This window comes from Bos grunniens, chromosome 7 (assembly GCF_055505025.1).
Source record: "Bos grunniens cultivar Pamir isolate PY7600 chromosome 7, Bosgru_T2T1.0, whole genome shotgun sequence".
Lineage (NCBI taxonomy): Eukaryota > Metazoa > Chordata > Mammalia > Artiodactyla > Bovidae > Bos > Bos grunniens.
The window spans coordinates 5,281,413-5,300,217 of record NC_141171.1 but is presented as its reverse complement, the minus strand read 5'-3'; the positions used below and the strand labels follow the sequence as shown (position 1 = coordinate 5,300,217).

Genomic DNA, 18,805 nt, shown 5'->3' with positions numbered 1-18,805 from the left:
GAAAGCACAAAACAGGCTCTCTCAAGTCTTAGAAGGGCACAAATCCCATCAATGGGAGTTGCACCCTGATGGCCTGATTACCTCTCAAAGGTTCATCTCCTTATAGCAACACTCTGGTGATCGGGATTTCAGTTTATGAATTTTGGGGGCATATATCCCTGGTGGCTCAGACAGTCAAGAATCTGCCTGCAATGTGGGAGACCTGCATTCGATCTCTGGGTTGGAAAGATCCCCTGGGAAAGGGAATGGCAACCCACTCCAATATTCTTGCCTGGAGAATTCCATGGACAGAGGAACCTGGTGGGCTACAGTTCACGGGGTCACAAAGAGTCGGACACGACTGAGCGACTAACACACATGTATGTGGGATATAAGCATTCAGTGGATAGCAGCACCCACTTTTCCTTTTTAAAAAATTCTTTTAAAATTAATTTTAATGAATTTATTTGGCTGCACCAGGTCTTAATTGCAGCACTGGGGTCTTAGTCCCCTGACCAGGGAGGGAACCCGGGCCCCCTGCATTGGGAGCCTGGAGTCTTAGCCACTGGGCCACCAGGGAAGTCCCTCTTCCTTTCCCTTTAATAATCTTTTTTTCCTTTTGGTCACATCACACAGCATGCAATATCTTAGTTCCCTGCCCAGGGATCAAGCCTGTGACTCCTTCAATGGAAGCAAGGCGTCTTGACCACTGGACCACCAAGGAAGTCTCTTTTTCACTTTTGAGATGAGGAGATGAAAACCCAACATCTAGGGCCAGAATTAAGGCCACAGGACCCACTGAGGCATTTGTCTCTAGCCTCAGTAGTACTGGCTGTAAAATGGGACTTTGGCCAATTGTGGCTATGTGCAGGCAGACCCCTCACACCAGGCCCTGGGCTCACTCCGGGCTCAGCCAAGGGGGATTGTGGCATGACAAGTCCCCATGTCCCTCCAGTTCAATCTTTAACTCTGACTCTCTGTATCCAGTGGGAAAAGATGAATGAGCTCACTCAGGACTCATCACTTATTGTATACCTGCAGTCGGGGAGGAATTAGTTGTAAAAGGGGCCCAGTGGAATTTTGGGGGTTGTGGGAATATATCCAGATTGACAGTTCCAAGACTATGCATTTCTCAAAACTCATCTAACTGTACTCTATGGTATGTGAATTATAATCTAACCAAGCAGACCTTAAAAAATAGGTATATGCTGGGCTTCCCTGGTAGCTCAGTGGTAAAGAATCTGCCTGCCAAGGCAGGAGACACAGGATTGATTCCTGATCTGAGAAGATCCCATATGCCGCAGAGCAACTAAGCCCATGCACCACCACTGCTGAGCCTGCGCTCTGGAGCCCGGGAGCCACAAGAGAGGCCACGGCAGTGAGAAGCCCGTGCATTGCAACAAAGAATAGCCCCTGCTTGCCCCAACTAGAAAACAACCCGAAGTGGCAACGAAGACCCAACACGGCCAAAAATAAATAGAAAATTTAAAAATAGGTATGTATTTTATTTTGAGACTTTGGGGATGGGGGACAGGGTCGGGGGGTGGTGAGGCAACATAAGAACAAAAACCTAAATGGATTATTATTGGAAGTCTGTGTAAGGAAGAAAAGTGATATCTTACTATATCTCTTGTAACAGTATTTTTATTTTATTTTATTTATGGGCCACACTGAGTGGTTTGCACTAGTCACCTAGTTACCTGCACCCTCAGCAGTGAAAGACTGGAGTCCCAAGTGCCAGACTACCAGGGAATTTCCTAACAATCTTTATTTTGAAGTCTCTTTTGTCTGTATTGCTACTTCAACTTTCTTTTGATTTCCATTTGCATGGAATACCTTTTCCATCCTCTCGCTTTCAGTCTGTGTGTGTCTCTAGCTCTGAAGAGGCTCTTGCAGACAACATACATACGGGTCTCGTTTTTGTATCTGACAGTCTATGTCTTTTGACTGGCACATTTAATCTGCTGTACATTTAAGGTAATTGTCGATACGTATGTTCTTATTGTCATTTTGTTAATCATTTTGGACTTGTTTTCGTAGGTCTTTCTTCTTCCTTTCCTCTTTTGTTCTTTTCTCTTGCGATTTGATGACTATCTTTCATGTGGTGCTTGGATTCCTTTTCCTTTTCTGTGCGTTTATCTATTCTAGATTTTTTCATTTGTGGTTACCATGAGGTTTTGATACAGCAGTCTCTATGTTTCCATGGCTGTTTTAAATTTCTGGTCTCTTTATTTCAAATGCATTTCCAGTATCCTGCATTTGTACTCCATTTCTTACTATATACTCTAGCAGTCCAGACGGGCCAGCAAATATTCTTTTCCTCCCTTCAAAATAGAAGAATCTGGGACTTCCCTGGTGGTCCAGTGGCTACACGTTCCCAATGCGAGGGGTCTGGGTTCGATTCCTGGTCAGGGAACTAGATCCCATATGCCACAGCTAAGATCTAGTGTAGCCAAATAAATAAACAATTTTTTAAAAATCTGTATTTTAAGTTGTGTCAATAAAAACATGCTATATATGAAGCATTTGTGAAGGATATGTGAGCACACCATAATATAAAAACAGAAAAAAGGTTAAAAAGCAATCCATTTGGAAATAGAGACATTATAGCTGTCACAGCTGCCCTGAGACGCTGCCCTGATGAGGCAGCTCATCTGTACCATGGGGGTAATGACCCCCATCTGCTGCGTGGGGCTCTTGTGGGGATCAGGTGGGTTGGGAGTGATGCAGTAGGTGCCATCAGGATAGGATAAATAAAGCCTGGGCTGGATTGAGTATCTTTCTGATGCATTTATTTATTTTATACTAATGAAAGTCAGTTTAAAGTCTAGCTCACATATCTCACCATTGCCCAAATGCTCAGACTGTTAATGTACAGGCCCTGCGAGGTCAGGGCCACCCTCATGAGGCAGCAGCACTGTCCCAGCCTCACCCCAGTGCACAGCTGCCCCTGACCATGGTCTAGTCCTGGGGCTGCTTCTATTCTAGAACAATCTTGGGGGTGGTGAGGAGCCCCAGGCTGGTGCCCTGGGATCCTGGAGTCTTTGGATCACCAGGAGTTGGACTCAGGGCGACCAGTGGGGGAGCTCCTGGCCTGGCAAGGGGATCTGGGGAGGCTGCTTTGGGGACTCAGCAGTGTGACCAGCAGGATGGGGGAGGGGTTTCACAGGGTCAGGGCAAGGTGGCCAGGCCCAGGTTGGACCCAGTGTGTGTAATTCTGACCTCATCAGAAAGTCCAGCCTGTCAACCATTCTCTGGAGGTTCAACAAGAGCTTGTCGGTCTCTCTCCAGCTCAGACTGGAGGTGCCAGGGGAGAGGTAAGGGTTGCAGGGAGATCAGACAGCGGACTCAATAAACCTGCAAGACAGAGGGAGACATAGAGACAAGAGAGAGACAGGGATACAGAAAAAGAGGGAGCGCCTTCCAATCCACACAGGGGTCACGGGTTCGATCCCTGGTGGGGGAATCAAGATTCCCAAATGCCATGGTGCACCCCACAACTAGAGAGAAACCCTCGCACCACAGTGAAGAGCCTGCCTGCCTCAACTAGGGCCCAATGCAGTCAAATAAATTAATATTAAGCAAAAGAACTCTGCAATGACCTATGTGGGAAAAGAGTGGATATATGTATACGTATAGCTGATACTCATTGGAAGGACTGATGCTGAAGCTGAAGCTCCAATACTTTGGCCACCTGATGCAAACAGCCGATTCACTGAAAAAGACCCTGATGCTGGGAAAGATTGGAGGCAGAAGGAAAAGAGGGCGACAGAGGATGAGATAGTTGGATGGCCTCACTGATTCAATGGACATGAATTTGGACAAACTCCAGGAGACGGCGAGGGACAGGGAGGCCCTGTGTGTTGCAGTCCATGGGGTCGCAAAGTCAGACACACCTGGTGACTGAACAATGACAACAGTCGCTGCTTCACTTTGCTGGACAGCAAGAAACTAACATTTTAAATCAACTATACGCCAGTAAAAAAATTTTTTTAAAAGAAAGAAAGATAGGGAGAGAGACACACACAAAGAGTGAGACAAAGATCGTGAGAGACAGACACACACACACACATAGATAAGGAGTGAGAAGGTGAGAGAGACAGGAAGAGAGATATGGATGAGAGGCAGGGAAAGAGAGAAATGAGGAGAGACAGAGAAATGGAAATAGAGAAACAGACAGTGAGAGACAGATGGTGGAGAGACAGAGGGGAAAAAACAGAGAAGAAGAGAGACAGAGAAACAGTAGGAAGGACAGGGGGTGGGGAGAGAGATTTGGGGACATTAATCCCACCCTCCCGCATCTGGCCTGTGGGCCCCTCCCCAGCCCCAGCCAGACTGGTGCCCCTTTGACATACAGACGGGGAAACCGAGGCCCCAGCTCCCGACCTGCCGCTGTGACATAGGCTGGAACCCTCAGGATAGAGAGGTGCCAGTAGGGCCCCAAAGGCTGGGAGGCAAGGAATGAAAGGGACCCTACTGTCTGGTGAGTTGCAGGGGTCAGGCTTGTCCTGTAAGAAGAATTTCACATCTTGGATGAGGGGCATGACCTTAGGATAAACATGAATCTTATAAGGTCACGGCAGGGGTGGGTAGCGTCATGGACGTGGGGAGAGTGTGGCCTGCGTCACTGTGAATCTGGGGATGGCCCTAGGGCCACTGTGCATTCTTAACTGTAGGGCACGTTTGAAAGTTTCCATGACACAGAGCGTTTTTAAATGAACTCTGGGCTCCTGAGGCTGATCCCAGGCCTGATGTCCAGGATCAAGGAAAATCTCAGCTCTTCCTGGAGACTGGCCCAGAGGCACCAGAGTGGGGGATGCTGAGAAAATTCTGAGAATGACCAGGGCCTGAGATGGAGGCGCCAGACAGCCTAGAGGGGGTGGCTGGGAATTCTGTTCCTGGCATCCCCCCACCCCCGCTGTGGCCATTGCAAGAACACATTATGCACACCCCCACACCTGCTGACAGGGTGACCTGAGCAGGGGGCTGCCCCTTACCCCTGGGGAGGCACTTGCAACAGACAGAGTGGCCCCCCACCTCCCATCAGCTGCCTGCCTGGGAGATGCTGGAAGGGAAGCTGGAACTAGTGAAGGAGGGGAAGGGAGAAGTGGTGGCCTAAGGTTTCAGGGGACTTGGGGACTCATCTCATTGTCTGAGACTGGGGTACTGCAGCTGGCCTTATCATTGAGTGTTAGGTGCTCAGTTGTGTCCGACTCTTTGCAACCGCATTGACTGTAGCCCATGGGATTCTCCAGGCAAGAATACTGGAGTGGGTTGCCGTTTCCTCCTCTAGATGATCTTCCCGACCCAGGGATCAGACCCAGGTCATCTGCATTGCAGATTCTTTACCATCTGAGCCACCATTATTGTTGATATTCCTGAGAAAATGGGCTGGAATCAAAAAGATCAGATTTGGAGAAACCCATCATTTCACGAGGAAAAAATTCTGAACCATGGCTTCCACTGAGAGCGAGGGCAGAAGGTCAGATAGGCCCGGAGCTTAAAATGAGCTCGAAGTGCATCCCAAACTGGGCAGGAAAATATGCCGGCCATGTGAAAGTGGGCCCATCTGCACAGAACAAAACAAAATTCAGAAAAGAAACAGACAGAAATAAAAAATACCACGCATGAAAACAACCCTCAAAGTGAAAACAAGTAAGCTGTAGTAAAGCAGAAAATCAGATGGAGGGCCCGCTGCATCACGGAAGAGTAATAAATGAAACAACTGATGTTCTCAGCCCTTCAGGGAAACATAAACAGCAGTACTGAGATTCTAAGGAAGTGACAGGGATGGTGGGTGTACCATATTCATGGACAGTGAGATTGAGGCTCAAGATGCTGATTCTCCCCATCTGAAGTTTTAACAGCCCCAGTCAAATTCACAACAGGATTGTGACTCCCCCCTGGAACTGGATGAGTCAAATTTTTATCTAGAAGAACAGAGTTGCAAGGATGCTTCTACAGAAGAACAGAGTGGTGTTACCTGCCCTACCAGATACTGAGAGCCATTACAGAACCTATAATTGAGTAAGAGGCACAGGGAGAGACACATTGACAAATGGATTGGAATGAAATGCCTTCATACAGCCAATGCAGGTCAGAGATTTTGTTCCAAAGTGGAGAAGGTCTGTCCTAGTAGTGGGGAAGGGAGAGTATCTCATAAAAGAATCTGGGAAGTGAGAGTCCAATTAAGTTGGATCCTTACATCACACAAAACTCAGCTTCATGTGGGGGAAGGGACAATATGGGGGGAAAGAGCTTGAATAAAGCTTGAATGTCTTGGTAGGAAATATAGGTGAACTTCAGTAAAGAAAGATTTCCTTGTAAAGAGCACCAAGGCTCTCTATGTACATGTTAGTCACTCAGCTGTTTCTGAGTCTTTTGCGACCCCGTGGGCTATAGCCCATCAAGCTTCTCTGTCCATGGGATTTCCCAGGCAAGAATACTGGAGTGGGTTGCCATTCCCTTTTCTAGGGATCAAACCCAGGTCTTCTGCATTGCAGGCAGATTCTTTACCAACTGAGCCACCAGACAAAGCCCAAGACATTGTATACTGTACAACAAAATATTGATCAACTTGTATATATTAAGACTTTTTGTTAATCTTTTTGAAGAAAGTAGAGACAAATTGTAAACAAGGGGAAGATATCTGCAACGCAGTGGACTGACGGAGGAGTAGTATCAAACATATAGAGGGAACTCCTATGACTAATCATAGAAACGGTTCCCAGGTGGTGCTAGTGGTAAAGAACCTGCCTGCCGACGCAGGAGACACAGGAGACGAGAGTTGGGAAGATCCCCCGGAGGAGGAAATGGCAACCCACTCCAGTATTCTTGCCTCAAGAATCCCCTGGACACAGGAGTCTGGTGGGTTACAGTTTATAGGGTTAAAAGAGTGGGACTCAATTGAAGTGACTTAGCATGCACGCATGCCTGACTCATCAAAAATAGTAGGAAGAAGCCAAAGAGGAAACCATGTGGCGAGATGTTCAGAATCGATAGGAGATAAGGAAGATGAAAACTGAAACTCCAGTGAGATGCTGTTTGGTTGACAAAAGCTACAAAACCCAACAAAACCAGTGTTTCCCAAGTCACAGATTCACAAGAAACTCAGACTTTTCGACACTTTAGGAAACCATCTGGAGTTTCTACAACCCTGAAATCCCCAAAAGACACGCCTCTCTACTCCTGGTCAGAATGCCCCAGGGGTAGGCACCCCTGTCTCAGGGCTGGGAGACCTGCGGGAAGACAGGGAACAAGTTATTTGGATGAGAGGAAGTGTGGGAGTTTCCTGAGGAGAATCTGTCCAAGGCCTCTCTCCTGGCATCTGCCTGGCTGGCAGCAACGCTTAGCATCCCTTGGCTTATAGCAGCATCATTCCAGGCTCTGCCTCTGTCTTCATATGGCTGTCTCTTCCCCCTCCTTTCTCTCATTTTATTGGGACACTTGTCATTAGATTTAGGACCCATCCTAATCCAGGATGAGCTCATCTCAAGATCCCTACCTTAATTATATCTGTGCTCAGTTGCATCTGACTCTTTGAGACCTTATGGACTGTAGCCCACCAGGCTCCTCTGTCCATGGGATTTTCCTAGCAAGAATACTGGAATGAGTTGTTATTTCCTACTCCAGGGGATCTTCCCCACCCAGGGATCGAACCCTTGTCTCCTGATTCTCCTGTACTAGCAGGCAGATTCTCTACCACTGAGCCGCCTGGGAAGCCCTGCAAAGACCTTATTTTCAAATAAGGTCCCATTCATCGGTACCAGGTAGACATGTCTTCCAGAGGATAACCATTCCGAGTCTCAGGGGAGACTCTCAATCTTCAGATCACACCCTAAAGTGAAACAGCCATCAGCCTGAGGTTCAAAAGCTGTGTCCCTAATATTGTAATTCTTGTTCCCCTCTGTGTCCCCAGCTCCTGGTGAAGACTTGGCACAGAGCAGACTGGAGGTGATTCCAGAACAGTGAAGTGAATAGATCTTGGCTCCAGCAGCCTGGGGTTTAAGTCCTAGTTCTTCAAATCAGCGACCTGATATCTCTGTGGCTCAGTTCTTTGACGTATAGAGTTGATAATATCTGCTTGGAGAGGGTTGAATCATGGTCCCCCCAAAAATATATCTACCCAGAACCTCCGAATGTGACCTTACTGGGGACAAGGGTCTCTGCAGATGTAATTAATTGAGGATCTTGAGACAAGATCAACCTGGATTAGGGACTTCCCTGGTGGTCCAGTGGTTGGGAATCTGCCTGACAATGCAGGGGACACGGGTTCAATTCCTGGTCTGGGAAGATCCTACATGCCGCAGAGCAACGAAGCCTGTGCACCACAGCTACTGAAGGCCGCCCACCTAGAGCCTGCGCTCTGCAGCAGGAGAAGCCACCGCAATGAGAAGCCCAGGGACTGCAACTAGAGAGTAACCCCTGCTCCCTAAAACTAGAGAGAGGTCCATGCAGAGCAACAAAGGTCCGGTGTAGCCAAAAATAAATAAGCACATAATTTTTCTAAAAAGATCAACCTGGGCTAGGGTGACCCTAAATCCAATGACAGGTGTCCTTCTAAGAGACAGAAAAGGAGAAGACAAAGAGAGACGGGGAGAAGATGGAGACAGAGGCTGGAAGGATGCGGCTGCAAGCCAAGGAATGCCAAGGGTTCCTGGCGGCCACCAGCAGCCAGGACAGAGGCAAGGGGTAGATTCTCCTTCAGAACCCTCAGAAGAAACCAGTCCTTACCCCAGTCCACACCTTGATTTCAGACTTCTGGCCTCCTGAACTGTCAGAGAATACATTGTTATTGTATTAGGAACCAGGTTTATGGCCACCTGTTACAGCCACCACAGGGAGCTCAAACATTGCCCCAGAGGATTTCGGGATAATGTTTAAGCGAGTGAGCACCGGGTATACAGCCTGGCATGCACATAATATACGCTCACGGGGAAAATAAAATGTGCCAATACAGCAAACATGAAGTATGCGATAGCTGTCGATTGAATGAAGGATTGAGGCTGAATGAGGATGAGGGGTCAGCGCACCCCCAGGCTCCTGACCCCTGACCACCCCCAGGCCTCAGCAGCACCCTGCCTCTCTGAGCCAGTAGGTTAGGTGTGCCCTTAGCTCAGATACTCTCCTGTAGGCAGCTGTCCAGCAAAGCTCCCCGGCTGAAGCAAGCAGTTGGACCCGGACGCTATTTGCAAACTGAAACCCAGGCCTGCGGCTTTAGCCACCCACTTGTGCAACCAGCTGCTGCTGCTTCTTCCTCATGAGAAAGTCCCTTGGTGAGGCTCCTCGGTGGAAGGGCAGGGCGCCTGGAGGGGGCGGGCTCTGTTCCCAGGGGACAGTACCTCCGTGCCTCAGTTTCCCCATCTGCAACTGGGCCGCATGGGGTGTGTGTGGGGGGCAGGGAAGGGGATTTCAGGCTCCAGGCAGGGGAGATTGGACCTAGGGAGGCTTCTCTTCATATCTCTGAACCTCTATTTCTCTAGCTGTGAACGAGTAAGAGATACCCTGCCACCAGAGTGAGCGCACGCGGTCACGTCTTTACCTTGGAGACACAACAGTCCTCTGCCTTTGCCCCTTGAGATTCTCCCAGGGTGCCTGCTTGCTTTTTTTTTTTCTGGCTGCACTGTGTGGCATGCAGGACCTTAGTTCCCTGACCAGGGATTGAACCTGCATCCCCTGCATTGGAAGCGTGGAGTCTTAACCATTGGGGCCAGCGAAGTCCCCACTGATTGTTTCTAAGGTAAGGACCATCACCCTGGGACTTCCCTGGCAGTCCAGTGGTTAAGATTCTGAGCTTCCGAGGCAGGGGATGCGGGTTTGATCCCTGGTGGAGGAACTAAGACCCCACATGCTGTGCGGTGTGGCCAAAAAAAGACAAAAAGAAAGACCAACAAACTCCCCATGGCCCTCAAGGTCCCATGAGGTCCAGCCCTCCTGCCCTTGCCCCATCATCTCACTCCACAGCCTCCCTGCCAACAAGCTCATTCCCGGGTCAGAGTCTTTGCCTCTGCTTGGAACCTTCTCACCACACTTCCTGCTCTCTCCTTCCCCTCATTCAGACCTGAACCCCAGTGTCACCTCTTCCAGGAGGCCCTCCACGACTGTTACTTCTGGAAAGACCCTCCCTCTGGTCCTGTGTGCCATTTTATCCGCTCTGTCCATCTCTCTCCCTTCCTCCAGATCTTGAGTCCCACAGGAGCATGGATGCTTCCACTGTCCCCAGCTACCAGCCCAGGCTTGACAGTAGGCATCTGAGTTGTGAGCTCATTAACCTGACACTGCCATGAAGAAAATCGAGACTCCTGAAGGCAGGAGAGGAAGAAAGGGCAGGTGGGCAGGAGTTGAGCCAAGACCTGAAGGAGGTTCAGAAAACACTTGGGTGACTCTGGGAAGATGGTCCCAGGTGGAGGTACTGCATGTGCAAAGTCCCTGAAGCACGAAAATGCCAGACTTATCGGAGGGGTTTTGAGGAGCCCGAATGTGACCAGAGCTTCTCTGGTGGCTCAGCAATAAAGAATCTGCTTGTCTATGCAGAAGACCTGCATAGGTTGGATCCCTGGGTCGGGAAGATCCCCTGGAGGAGGGCATGGCAACCCACTCCAGTATTCTTGCCTGGAGAATCCCACAGACAGAAGAGCCTGGTAGGTTATAGTCCATGGGGTCGCAAAGAGGGGGACACGACTGTGATTGAATCAAGGTTAAGGGGAGAAAGGAAGTGGGAGCAGCAAGACCAGCAGGGCCTTGCCATCTCAAGGAAGACTTCAGCTTTTACCTTGAGGGAGGTGGGAGTCATGGAGGTTCTGAAGAAAGGAAGGATGCGTCTGACTCGGGAAGAGACTACAGGGGAAGACGGCAGGAGTGGGGAGGACAGGGACGCCTGCGCTGGTCCCATCAATGATGGGGCTGGACTAGGTGGGGTGGGGGGGACTCTGGAGCACTTCACTCGTGCACGGGGGTGGGGGATGGAGAGTCAAGGATGCCTGCTTGGTCCCATTTCACAGATGGGGAACTGTTGAGGCTCTTGATCTAAGTAAAGGAGAGGCTGAAAGGGTCACCAGGAAGTCAAGAGGCAACCGAGTCTGGGAGGGAGCCTTACACCCCACCCTCCTTTCCCAACCAAGTGTACCAGCTTCCTTCTGATGCAACTACTCTCTTTCGGTCTCTGATTTTATCTCTATAATTTCAAACCTTGTCACAGGAGGAGGTTTACCATTCACAGTTGAAGACAGGCCTGACCCAGCTTCACACAGATTCACTTACTCCCACAACAACCCTGAAACAAGGGCACCATACCCATTTTACAGATGGGCAAACTGAGGTTCCGAGAAGCAAAATGGCGATCCAAGTCAATGAGTGACAGAGGCTAGATGTGAACCCTAACTTGGGGCTCCAGGGCCTGGGCCTGGGACTGCACCCCCTCCCCCCCCAAAGAAAGGAAGGATGCGTCTGACTCAGGTCTCCACACGGGGAAGAGACTACAGGGGAAGACGGCCGGAACGGGGAGGACAGGGATGCCTGCACTGGTCCCATCAATGATGGGGCTGGACTAGGTGGGGAGGGGGCAGGGTGGGGTGCAGATGGGCTCGTGTGTGCTGCATGCTTAGGTGTGTCCAACTCTTTGCAACCCCATGGACTGTAGCCCACCAGGCTCCTCTGTCCATGGAATTTTCCAGGCAAGAATATGGGAGAGTGTTGCCATTTCCTCCTCCAGGGGATCTTCCCAACCCAGAGATGGAACCCGTGTCCCCTGCATCTGGTGACTTCCTGGTGACCCTTTCCTTGGCAGGCAGATTCTTTACCACTGCGCCACGTGGGCGGCCCGGGGGCGCAGACACACACCGTCAAATGTCCTTCCCTCCCTGGAATGTATTATTCACTTCAGGCTTCAGACACAGGCTACAGTGGGAGCCCCTGGGGGGAGAGGGACGCTAAGAATTCCAGCTTCAGTGTTTAGGCCTACGTTTCCATGGTTCCAGGATGCATGTAAATCACGCGTTTGTTCACTCATTTGCTCACCGAGCCACCGTCAGGTACCTGCCTTATGCGGGTCAGTGTTCAAGGCCCCAGCTTGAGAGAGTCCCGGCCCAACACAGATACCCCCCACAGGGGTACCTATGGTTCCATGGGGTCAAGGCCAGCCCAGAGGGACGTACTCAGAGCTGGGGGTCCCCAGGAGTTTGGGAGGCAGCGGGAGATGCTTCCAGAAGAAGGGACCCTCAGTCTGCAAAGTGGCTCCCTCCCTGCCCCACCCCTGCACACGTCATGATGAAAGCCAGCAAGAGTGGGAATACTGTGGGACCCACCTCAGACCTCACCCTCCGGTCCCCATTTCCAGCTGGCACTAGGCAGCTGCCAATGCCACTGGGACACAGCCCGGGCCATCGGCCAGCTCTGCCACCGGGAAACCAGCTCTGGGAGGTGGGAGTGTCACTGCCTGGCCTGTCTGGGTGGAACCAGGTCGATTACCATTCACCGGGCAGGCCAGGGGCAGGGGTGAAGAGGTGGACGAGGGGAAGGGGGACTGGAGGGCCGCCTGAGAGCCACAGACCCTAGAGGCTGGACAAGGATGATGAGTGATGGCCCTGGAGCTGGCGGCTCTGGACAAGAGTCTTCATGATACAGGCCTTAAAGTCAGTCACTCAGTCGTGTCCGATTCTTTGTGACCTCACAGGCTGTAGCCCGCCAGGTTCCCCTGTTATGGGATTCCCCAGGCAAGAATACTGGAGTGGGTAGCCATTCCCTTCTCCAGGGGGATTTTCTCAACCCAGGATCTAACCCAGGTCTCCCTCATTTACTATCTGAGCCACCTGGGAAGCCCTATACAGGCCTCAGTTTCCCCATCTAAACGAATCATGGGGGAGGGGGAGTCAGTGTGTCCAAGACTGTGGGTTTTGATCTGTTGGGCTTTGGGGGGTTAGAGAGAGACTCTTAAGTCTGTTTGGGTGTTCCAGGCAGCAAGTGAGGGCCCCAAGCTGCCTGGATCCTCACCCTGAGGCCATGGGGGCGGGAGTCGGGGGCGGGGGGGAGGCTTCGGGGAGATTAGATTGGACCTTGTCTCACGGAAATGTGGGCTTAAGACACTGGTCAGGCCTAGGCTGAGCTGGCTGATGCAGGCCTGGTCTAGGGGATCTGGAGGAGATTTTAGGGAAAGACAGAGACTGTGAGAAATACAGAGAGACAGTGAAAGCCAGAGAAATGAGGTTGAGAGAAATAGGGAGAGATGAGACAGAAGAGAAAGGGAGGAACTTGCCTTGTGGTCCAGTGTCTAAAACTCTGGGACCCTGATGTGGGGTGGGGTGACTGGGTTGGATCCCTGGTCAGGGAACTAGATCCCACGTGGCAACTAAGGAAAAAGAAGGAGGAGAAGGAGGGCGAGAAACAGGAGAGCTGGGTAGACAGAGACAAAGAGAGAGGGAGGTGGGCAGTTAGGGAGACACAGGTGCCCCCACCTGGCCCCCTGTGCTCTTGAACAAACCAAGACTTTCATATTATTGAGGATGAGGTTATGGACAGCTTCCTAAGGTGTGTGCTTCCAGAGCCAGGTACCCTCTTCACCTCTCACAACACCCAAGGAGGGTTTTGTGTGTGTGTGTGTGTGTGTGTGTGTGTGTGTGTGTGTTAGTCAGTCGTGTCCGACTCTTTGCAACCCCATGGGCTGTAGCCCAACAGGCTCCTCTGTCCATGGGATTTCCCAGGCAAGAGTACTAGAGCAGCGTAGCCATTCCTTTCTCCAGGGGATTTTCTTGACCCAGGGATCGAACCAGAGTCTCTGGCATTGCAGGCAGATTCTCTACCGTCTCAAGCACTAACTACTCCCATCCCACCCATGGGGAAACGCGGCTGGAGAGCCCCAGGCTGCACAGCCAGCTGGAGGCAGAGCAGAACTCGGCCAAGACTTGAAAGACGTTTTTCCGTCTTCTGTGTGACACTGCACCCCTCCAGCCTCCCACCTGAGAGCGCACCAGGCTGGTAAAAAAACCTGCCCCGCCCCCGCTCCCCGCCGCCCGGCCCAGCTCGCCCGCCGCAGATTATTTTTCTTCTCTGCTCCTGGATGTTACGGTTTCATCCGGAACCGCCTTGCCCGCAGGCGGTTCCCGCCCGCCAGGGTCAGCTCAGGGCAGGGACCTGAGCCAGAAGCAGCTTGAGGGGGGCGACCTCCGCCATCACCCCAACCCGGGGACCAGGCCGGTTCCCTCCTGCTCCCTCCGTATCGTGGTTTCCCCACCTGGAAAGTTGCGGGCTCCCACGCGCGGCCATGGGGGAGCGGCGCTCGATGTGGCCAAGGGGCGGGTGCCTGCGGGCGGGGTTTCCCGCGTGGCTGCCAAGGTTCTGAGCTCTCCGTTATTAAGCACTGATGGGAGCTGCCCGGGTCTGCCAGGAGGCCTCCCAGTGCGGAGACAGGGTTGGACGGCTGATGCCCCAACAGGAATTGATGGGGGCGGGGCAGGTGGTGGGGAGGTCAGCGCTGGCCAGAGGGAGAGGCTGCACAGCGGCAAGTGTGTATCTGTGTGTGTGTGTGTGTGTGTGTGTGTGTGTGGATCAGTCGTGTTCAACACTTTGCAACCCCATGGACTGTAGACCCCCAGGCTCCTCTGTGCATGGGATTCCCCAGGCAAGAACACTGGATTGGGTTGCCATTTCCTTCTCCAGGGGATCCTGCTCACCTAGGGACCCAACCTGCTTCTCCAGCTTCTTCATCGGCAGGTGGATTCTTTACCACTGAGCTACCTGGGAAGCCCGTGCCTGCAAGAGGGGGCGTCAAAGACAAGGAGAATTCTTAGATACGAACCTAAAGCGCAAGGGACCAAACGAAAACACATAAATTGGACTCCGTGAAATGTAAGAGTTTTCTTTGATAAAGGACACTTAAGAGAGGGAAAAGCCAACCCACGGAATAGGAGAAAAGATTTGCAAATCATACATCTGACAAGAGATTAATATGCAGAATGTATGAGGAACACTCATAACTCGATAATAAAAAGAGAACCCAGTGAAAACTGCACAAAAGACTTGAATGGACATTTCTCCAGAGAAGATGTACAAATGGCAATATATACATGAAAAGATGCTCACCATCATTAGTCTTTGGGGAAATGCAAATCAAGCCCCCTGAGATACCACTTCACACTCACTAGGATGACCAGACTCAAAAAACAAACAAAAAAAAACTTGGAAATAATAGATGTTGATGAGAACGTGGGGAAATAAGGAGCCCTCACACACTTCTGATGGGAATGAAAAATGTGCAGGCACTTTGGAAAACAATCTGGCAGTTTCTTAATCATTTAAACATAGAATTACAATGTGATCAAATAATTCTGCTCCTAGGCATTTACCAAGAGAATTGAAAATAGGTTTTCACACCAACCCTTGTATGCAATGTTCATAGCACCACTAGTCACAATCGCCAGAAGGTGGAAATAACCCAAGTGTCCATCAGTAGATAAATGGATAAACAAAACGCAGCCCATCCATACAATGAAATATTACTCAGCCATAAAAAGAAATGAAGTGGGGAATTCCCTGGCAGTTGGTTAGGATTCCAAGCTCTCAGGGCTGGCCTGGATTCAATCCCGGGTCTGGGAACTAAGATCTCGCGAACCTTGCAGTACCGGCAAAAAAAAAAAAAAAAAGGAATGAAGTTCTGATATGCACTAGTGTGGATGAACCTGAAAAACACCAAGCTGAGTTTCTTTAACAAAAGAACAGACACAAAGATCACATATTATATGATGCCATTTATATGAAATGTCCAGGCAAATCCATAGAGACAGAAAGCAGATTAGCGGTGGCCTGGGGCTGGGGGAGTGGGAATGAGGGTGACTGGTCATGGGGTTAGGGTTTTCTTTTGGGGGTGATGGGAATGCTCTGGAACTATATAGTAATAATGGTTCCATAACATTGTGTATGCCCCTGAATTTTTCACTTTAAAAGCATAAGGGGACTTCCCTGGTGGTATAGTGGATAGGATGCCTGCTGGTGCAGGAGACACAGGTTCAATCCCTGGTCCGGGAAGATTCCACATGCCTCAGAGCAGCCATGCCTGTGAGCACAACCCCCGAGCCCCCGCTCTAGAGCCCTCAAGCCTCAAATGCCCTCATGGCGCAGCTACTGTAGCCTGTGTGTCTAGAGCCTGTGCTCCGCAACAAGAGAAGCCATGCAATGAGAAGCCCATGTAGGGGAACAGAGAGTAGCCCCCACTTGCCGCAACTAGAGAAAGCCTTCGCACAGCAACAAAGACCCAGTGCAGCTGAAAAAAATCAATCAATCAATAAAAGCGTGAGGGAATCCCCCAGGGTCCAGTGGTTAGGGCTCTCTGCTTCCACTGCAGGGGGCATGGGTTCAGTCCCTGGTTGGGCAACTAAGATCTCCCATACCTCGAGGCCAAAATAAATTTTAACAAATGAAAGGAGGTTAGATTTCCCTGGTGCTGCAGTGGATAAGAATCCACCTGCCGATGCAGGGGGCATGGGTTCGATCCCTGGTGCAGAAAGAGTCCATATGCCGTGGGCGACAAAATCCTATGAGCTGCAACTACTGAAGCCCGTGTGTGTCTAGAGCCCATGCTCTGCAATGAGAGAAGCCCCCACGATGAGAAGCCTGGGCACCACAGTGAAGAGCAGCCCTGAGCACTGCAACTGGAGAAAGCCCTTAATGAAAGGGTGAATAGTGTGGTATGTGGATACAGCCTTAAAAAAAAAAAAAAGATGAATGGGCAAAGATGCACAGTTAGGGGAAGGGCATTTCATTTCAGGCCAAGGGCCTGGCATCTGCAGGGTGAGGGCAGGGTCACATAACAGGCCAGGCCAGGGTTGTTCTGTGTCACCTCCTGCACCCCAGAGATCCCTGATATCCCAGCCCCATCCTGGCTCAAGGGAAGAGGCAGAGACAACATCTCTTTATGACCAAACTACCCAGAGGCTGCTGGAGTGACAAAAGAAGCAGGTTATCTGGGGAGGTAAACTGAGGCAGCCTGTCTCCCTGATGGAAATGTGCATCTTGACTCATGGGGGGATAAGTCTCTTTGTCTCTTGAGATCCTTCACCTCTCTTGCTCCAGAACCTCCCCTCCAACCCCCCACAAACTTAGGTCCCCAGGCCGCTGGAGGCTGTGACCTCTATCCCCACCCCCATCTATTCCCCACCGACCACATCTGCCACAGGGCCTCTGCTCCTGCTGTTCTGGCCTCTCTTCACCATTTGGCCCCAGCACCACCTCTTCCAGGAAGCCCTCCCTCACTTCTCTTCCTCACACTTTCACTTATCACTCGCCCAGGTTTATTGTAACTCTCTTTGTGATGATTAGATTAGCTTTTGTCCTCCCTACCCAACCAGGAGCCCCTCATGACTAGATCAATTCTGACCCGTGCAGAACAGGAACTGGTATACGGTAGATGTGCGATACTGATTTCCTGAATCAAGGAAGGAAGGAGACCGTGAAACAGGGTCTACCACAGTCTTGATTCCTGGAACTGCTGGGAGCAGCTGAGGAATCAACACTCAGAGAAGCCCTAGAATGATGAAGACACAGCAAGTGCTCAGTTAACACTGGGCCAGGGCTCTGCTAAGTAGGATCGCCCAACCCACGGAGGTAGGGCCCTCAAGCCAGTGCCCTGAGCCCTCTCCTATTACACAGATGGGCAAGTAGAGGCCCAGAGAGGAACTTCTTATGGGTCATTTTCTAGCAGCAGAAACAGAGCTCAAAATGCCTTTAACAACAAGAAAAACCAGAATTTTGGGCTTCAGGCATGGCTGGATCCAGGAACTAGGACGCCCTCTCTCTGCGTCGCTGTCCTTTCCACAAGCTTCTCTTCCAGGCATGTTCAACCTTCCCTGAATACAAGCAGGGTGTTCATTTTCTCCATTCATTTCAGCAAGAATTTCCAGTGGTGCTCCATAAATATCAAACTCCTAACTCCATGGAACCAGGAGGTGAGTTTGCCAACTCCAAGGGCCACCTAAGTGGGTACAATACTGGGTCCCATACTGGGATGGCCAGCATGGGGGCATTTAGTTCCCTGAAGCACCATGTACATGTGTATGTTGGGTGAGGGAGAGGGGAACTCTGGACTTGAGTTTGGTAGCTCTGAGCCTCTGTGGGTCGGGTCACTCTGGTCTTTCTCATGAGGCTGCTGACCCAGTATCCCCTCTATCCTGTCCACTTGGTCCTGCCACTGTCCAGGCCTCCTCCTCAGGCTGCAGCCCAGCCCTCAGGAATGAGGAGGGCTGATCTTTAGGGGAGGGTTTATCTAGGGGAGGGTTTATCTAGCGGAGGGCACAGGTTTCCCCATCCAGATGGGGAAACAGAAGACCCCAAAGAAGAAGGGCCAGGACCTCTTGATTCTCGACCCTACCGGCTGCCAGACCTTCTTCTTTTGCCACAAAATTCAGTGGTTCTGAGTTTTAATCTCTGTCCCGTCCGTGTTTAAAACCGGAAGAGTGTGTTTTGCAAACTCTCTGGGAGGTGGGAGGGGGCTGGGCGGACTGGGCGTGGGAGACACGCGCTGCTGCTGCCACCTGGTGGCCATAGAAGGAATCAGCACCAACTTGTTTAAGAATGAGGGAAGGTCTGGTCGGGGAAAGTATCGGAAGCTGTGGTTTCAGGTGTGTCTGGGGAGTAAAAACTCTGCTGCAGGTGTTCGATGTTAGGATGAGCGAAGAATTCCAGGTCTCCGCCGGAGCCCTGGACAGAGGAATGGGGTTGGGAGCAACCAAACCTCCTCCTGTTATTTATTTATTAAGCCTTAGACACCCCCTGCCCCACCAGCCTGTGAGGTCTACATGATCATCACCCTTATTTATTTTTTAATTTTTGGAGTTTGGGTGAA

The 18,805-nt window shown here is 50.9% G+C and overlaps 1 long non-coding RNA gene across 2 annotated transcripts; it reads right to left on the bottom strand.

The window, feature by feature from the left end:
* Positions 1–2,102: 2,102 nt before the first annotated feature.
* Positions 2,103–14,377, bottom strand: LOC147368117 (uncharacterized). 2 transcript variants are annotated; one of them, XR_015166483.1, is made up of 3 exons: positions 14,204–14,331; positions 3,202–3,336; positions 2,103–2,422 (listed from the first exon to the last, which is right to left on the bottom strand). It is a non-coding gene; the product is annotated as an uncharacterized LOC147368117 (long non-coding RNA). The 2 variants fall into 2 exon arrangements; XR_015166482.1 differs by lacking the exon at positions 2,103–2,422 and having other exon boundaries at positions 2,749–3,336; positions 14,204–14,377.
* Positions 14,378–18,805: the final 4,428 nt, after the last annotated feature.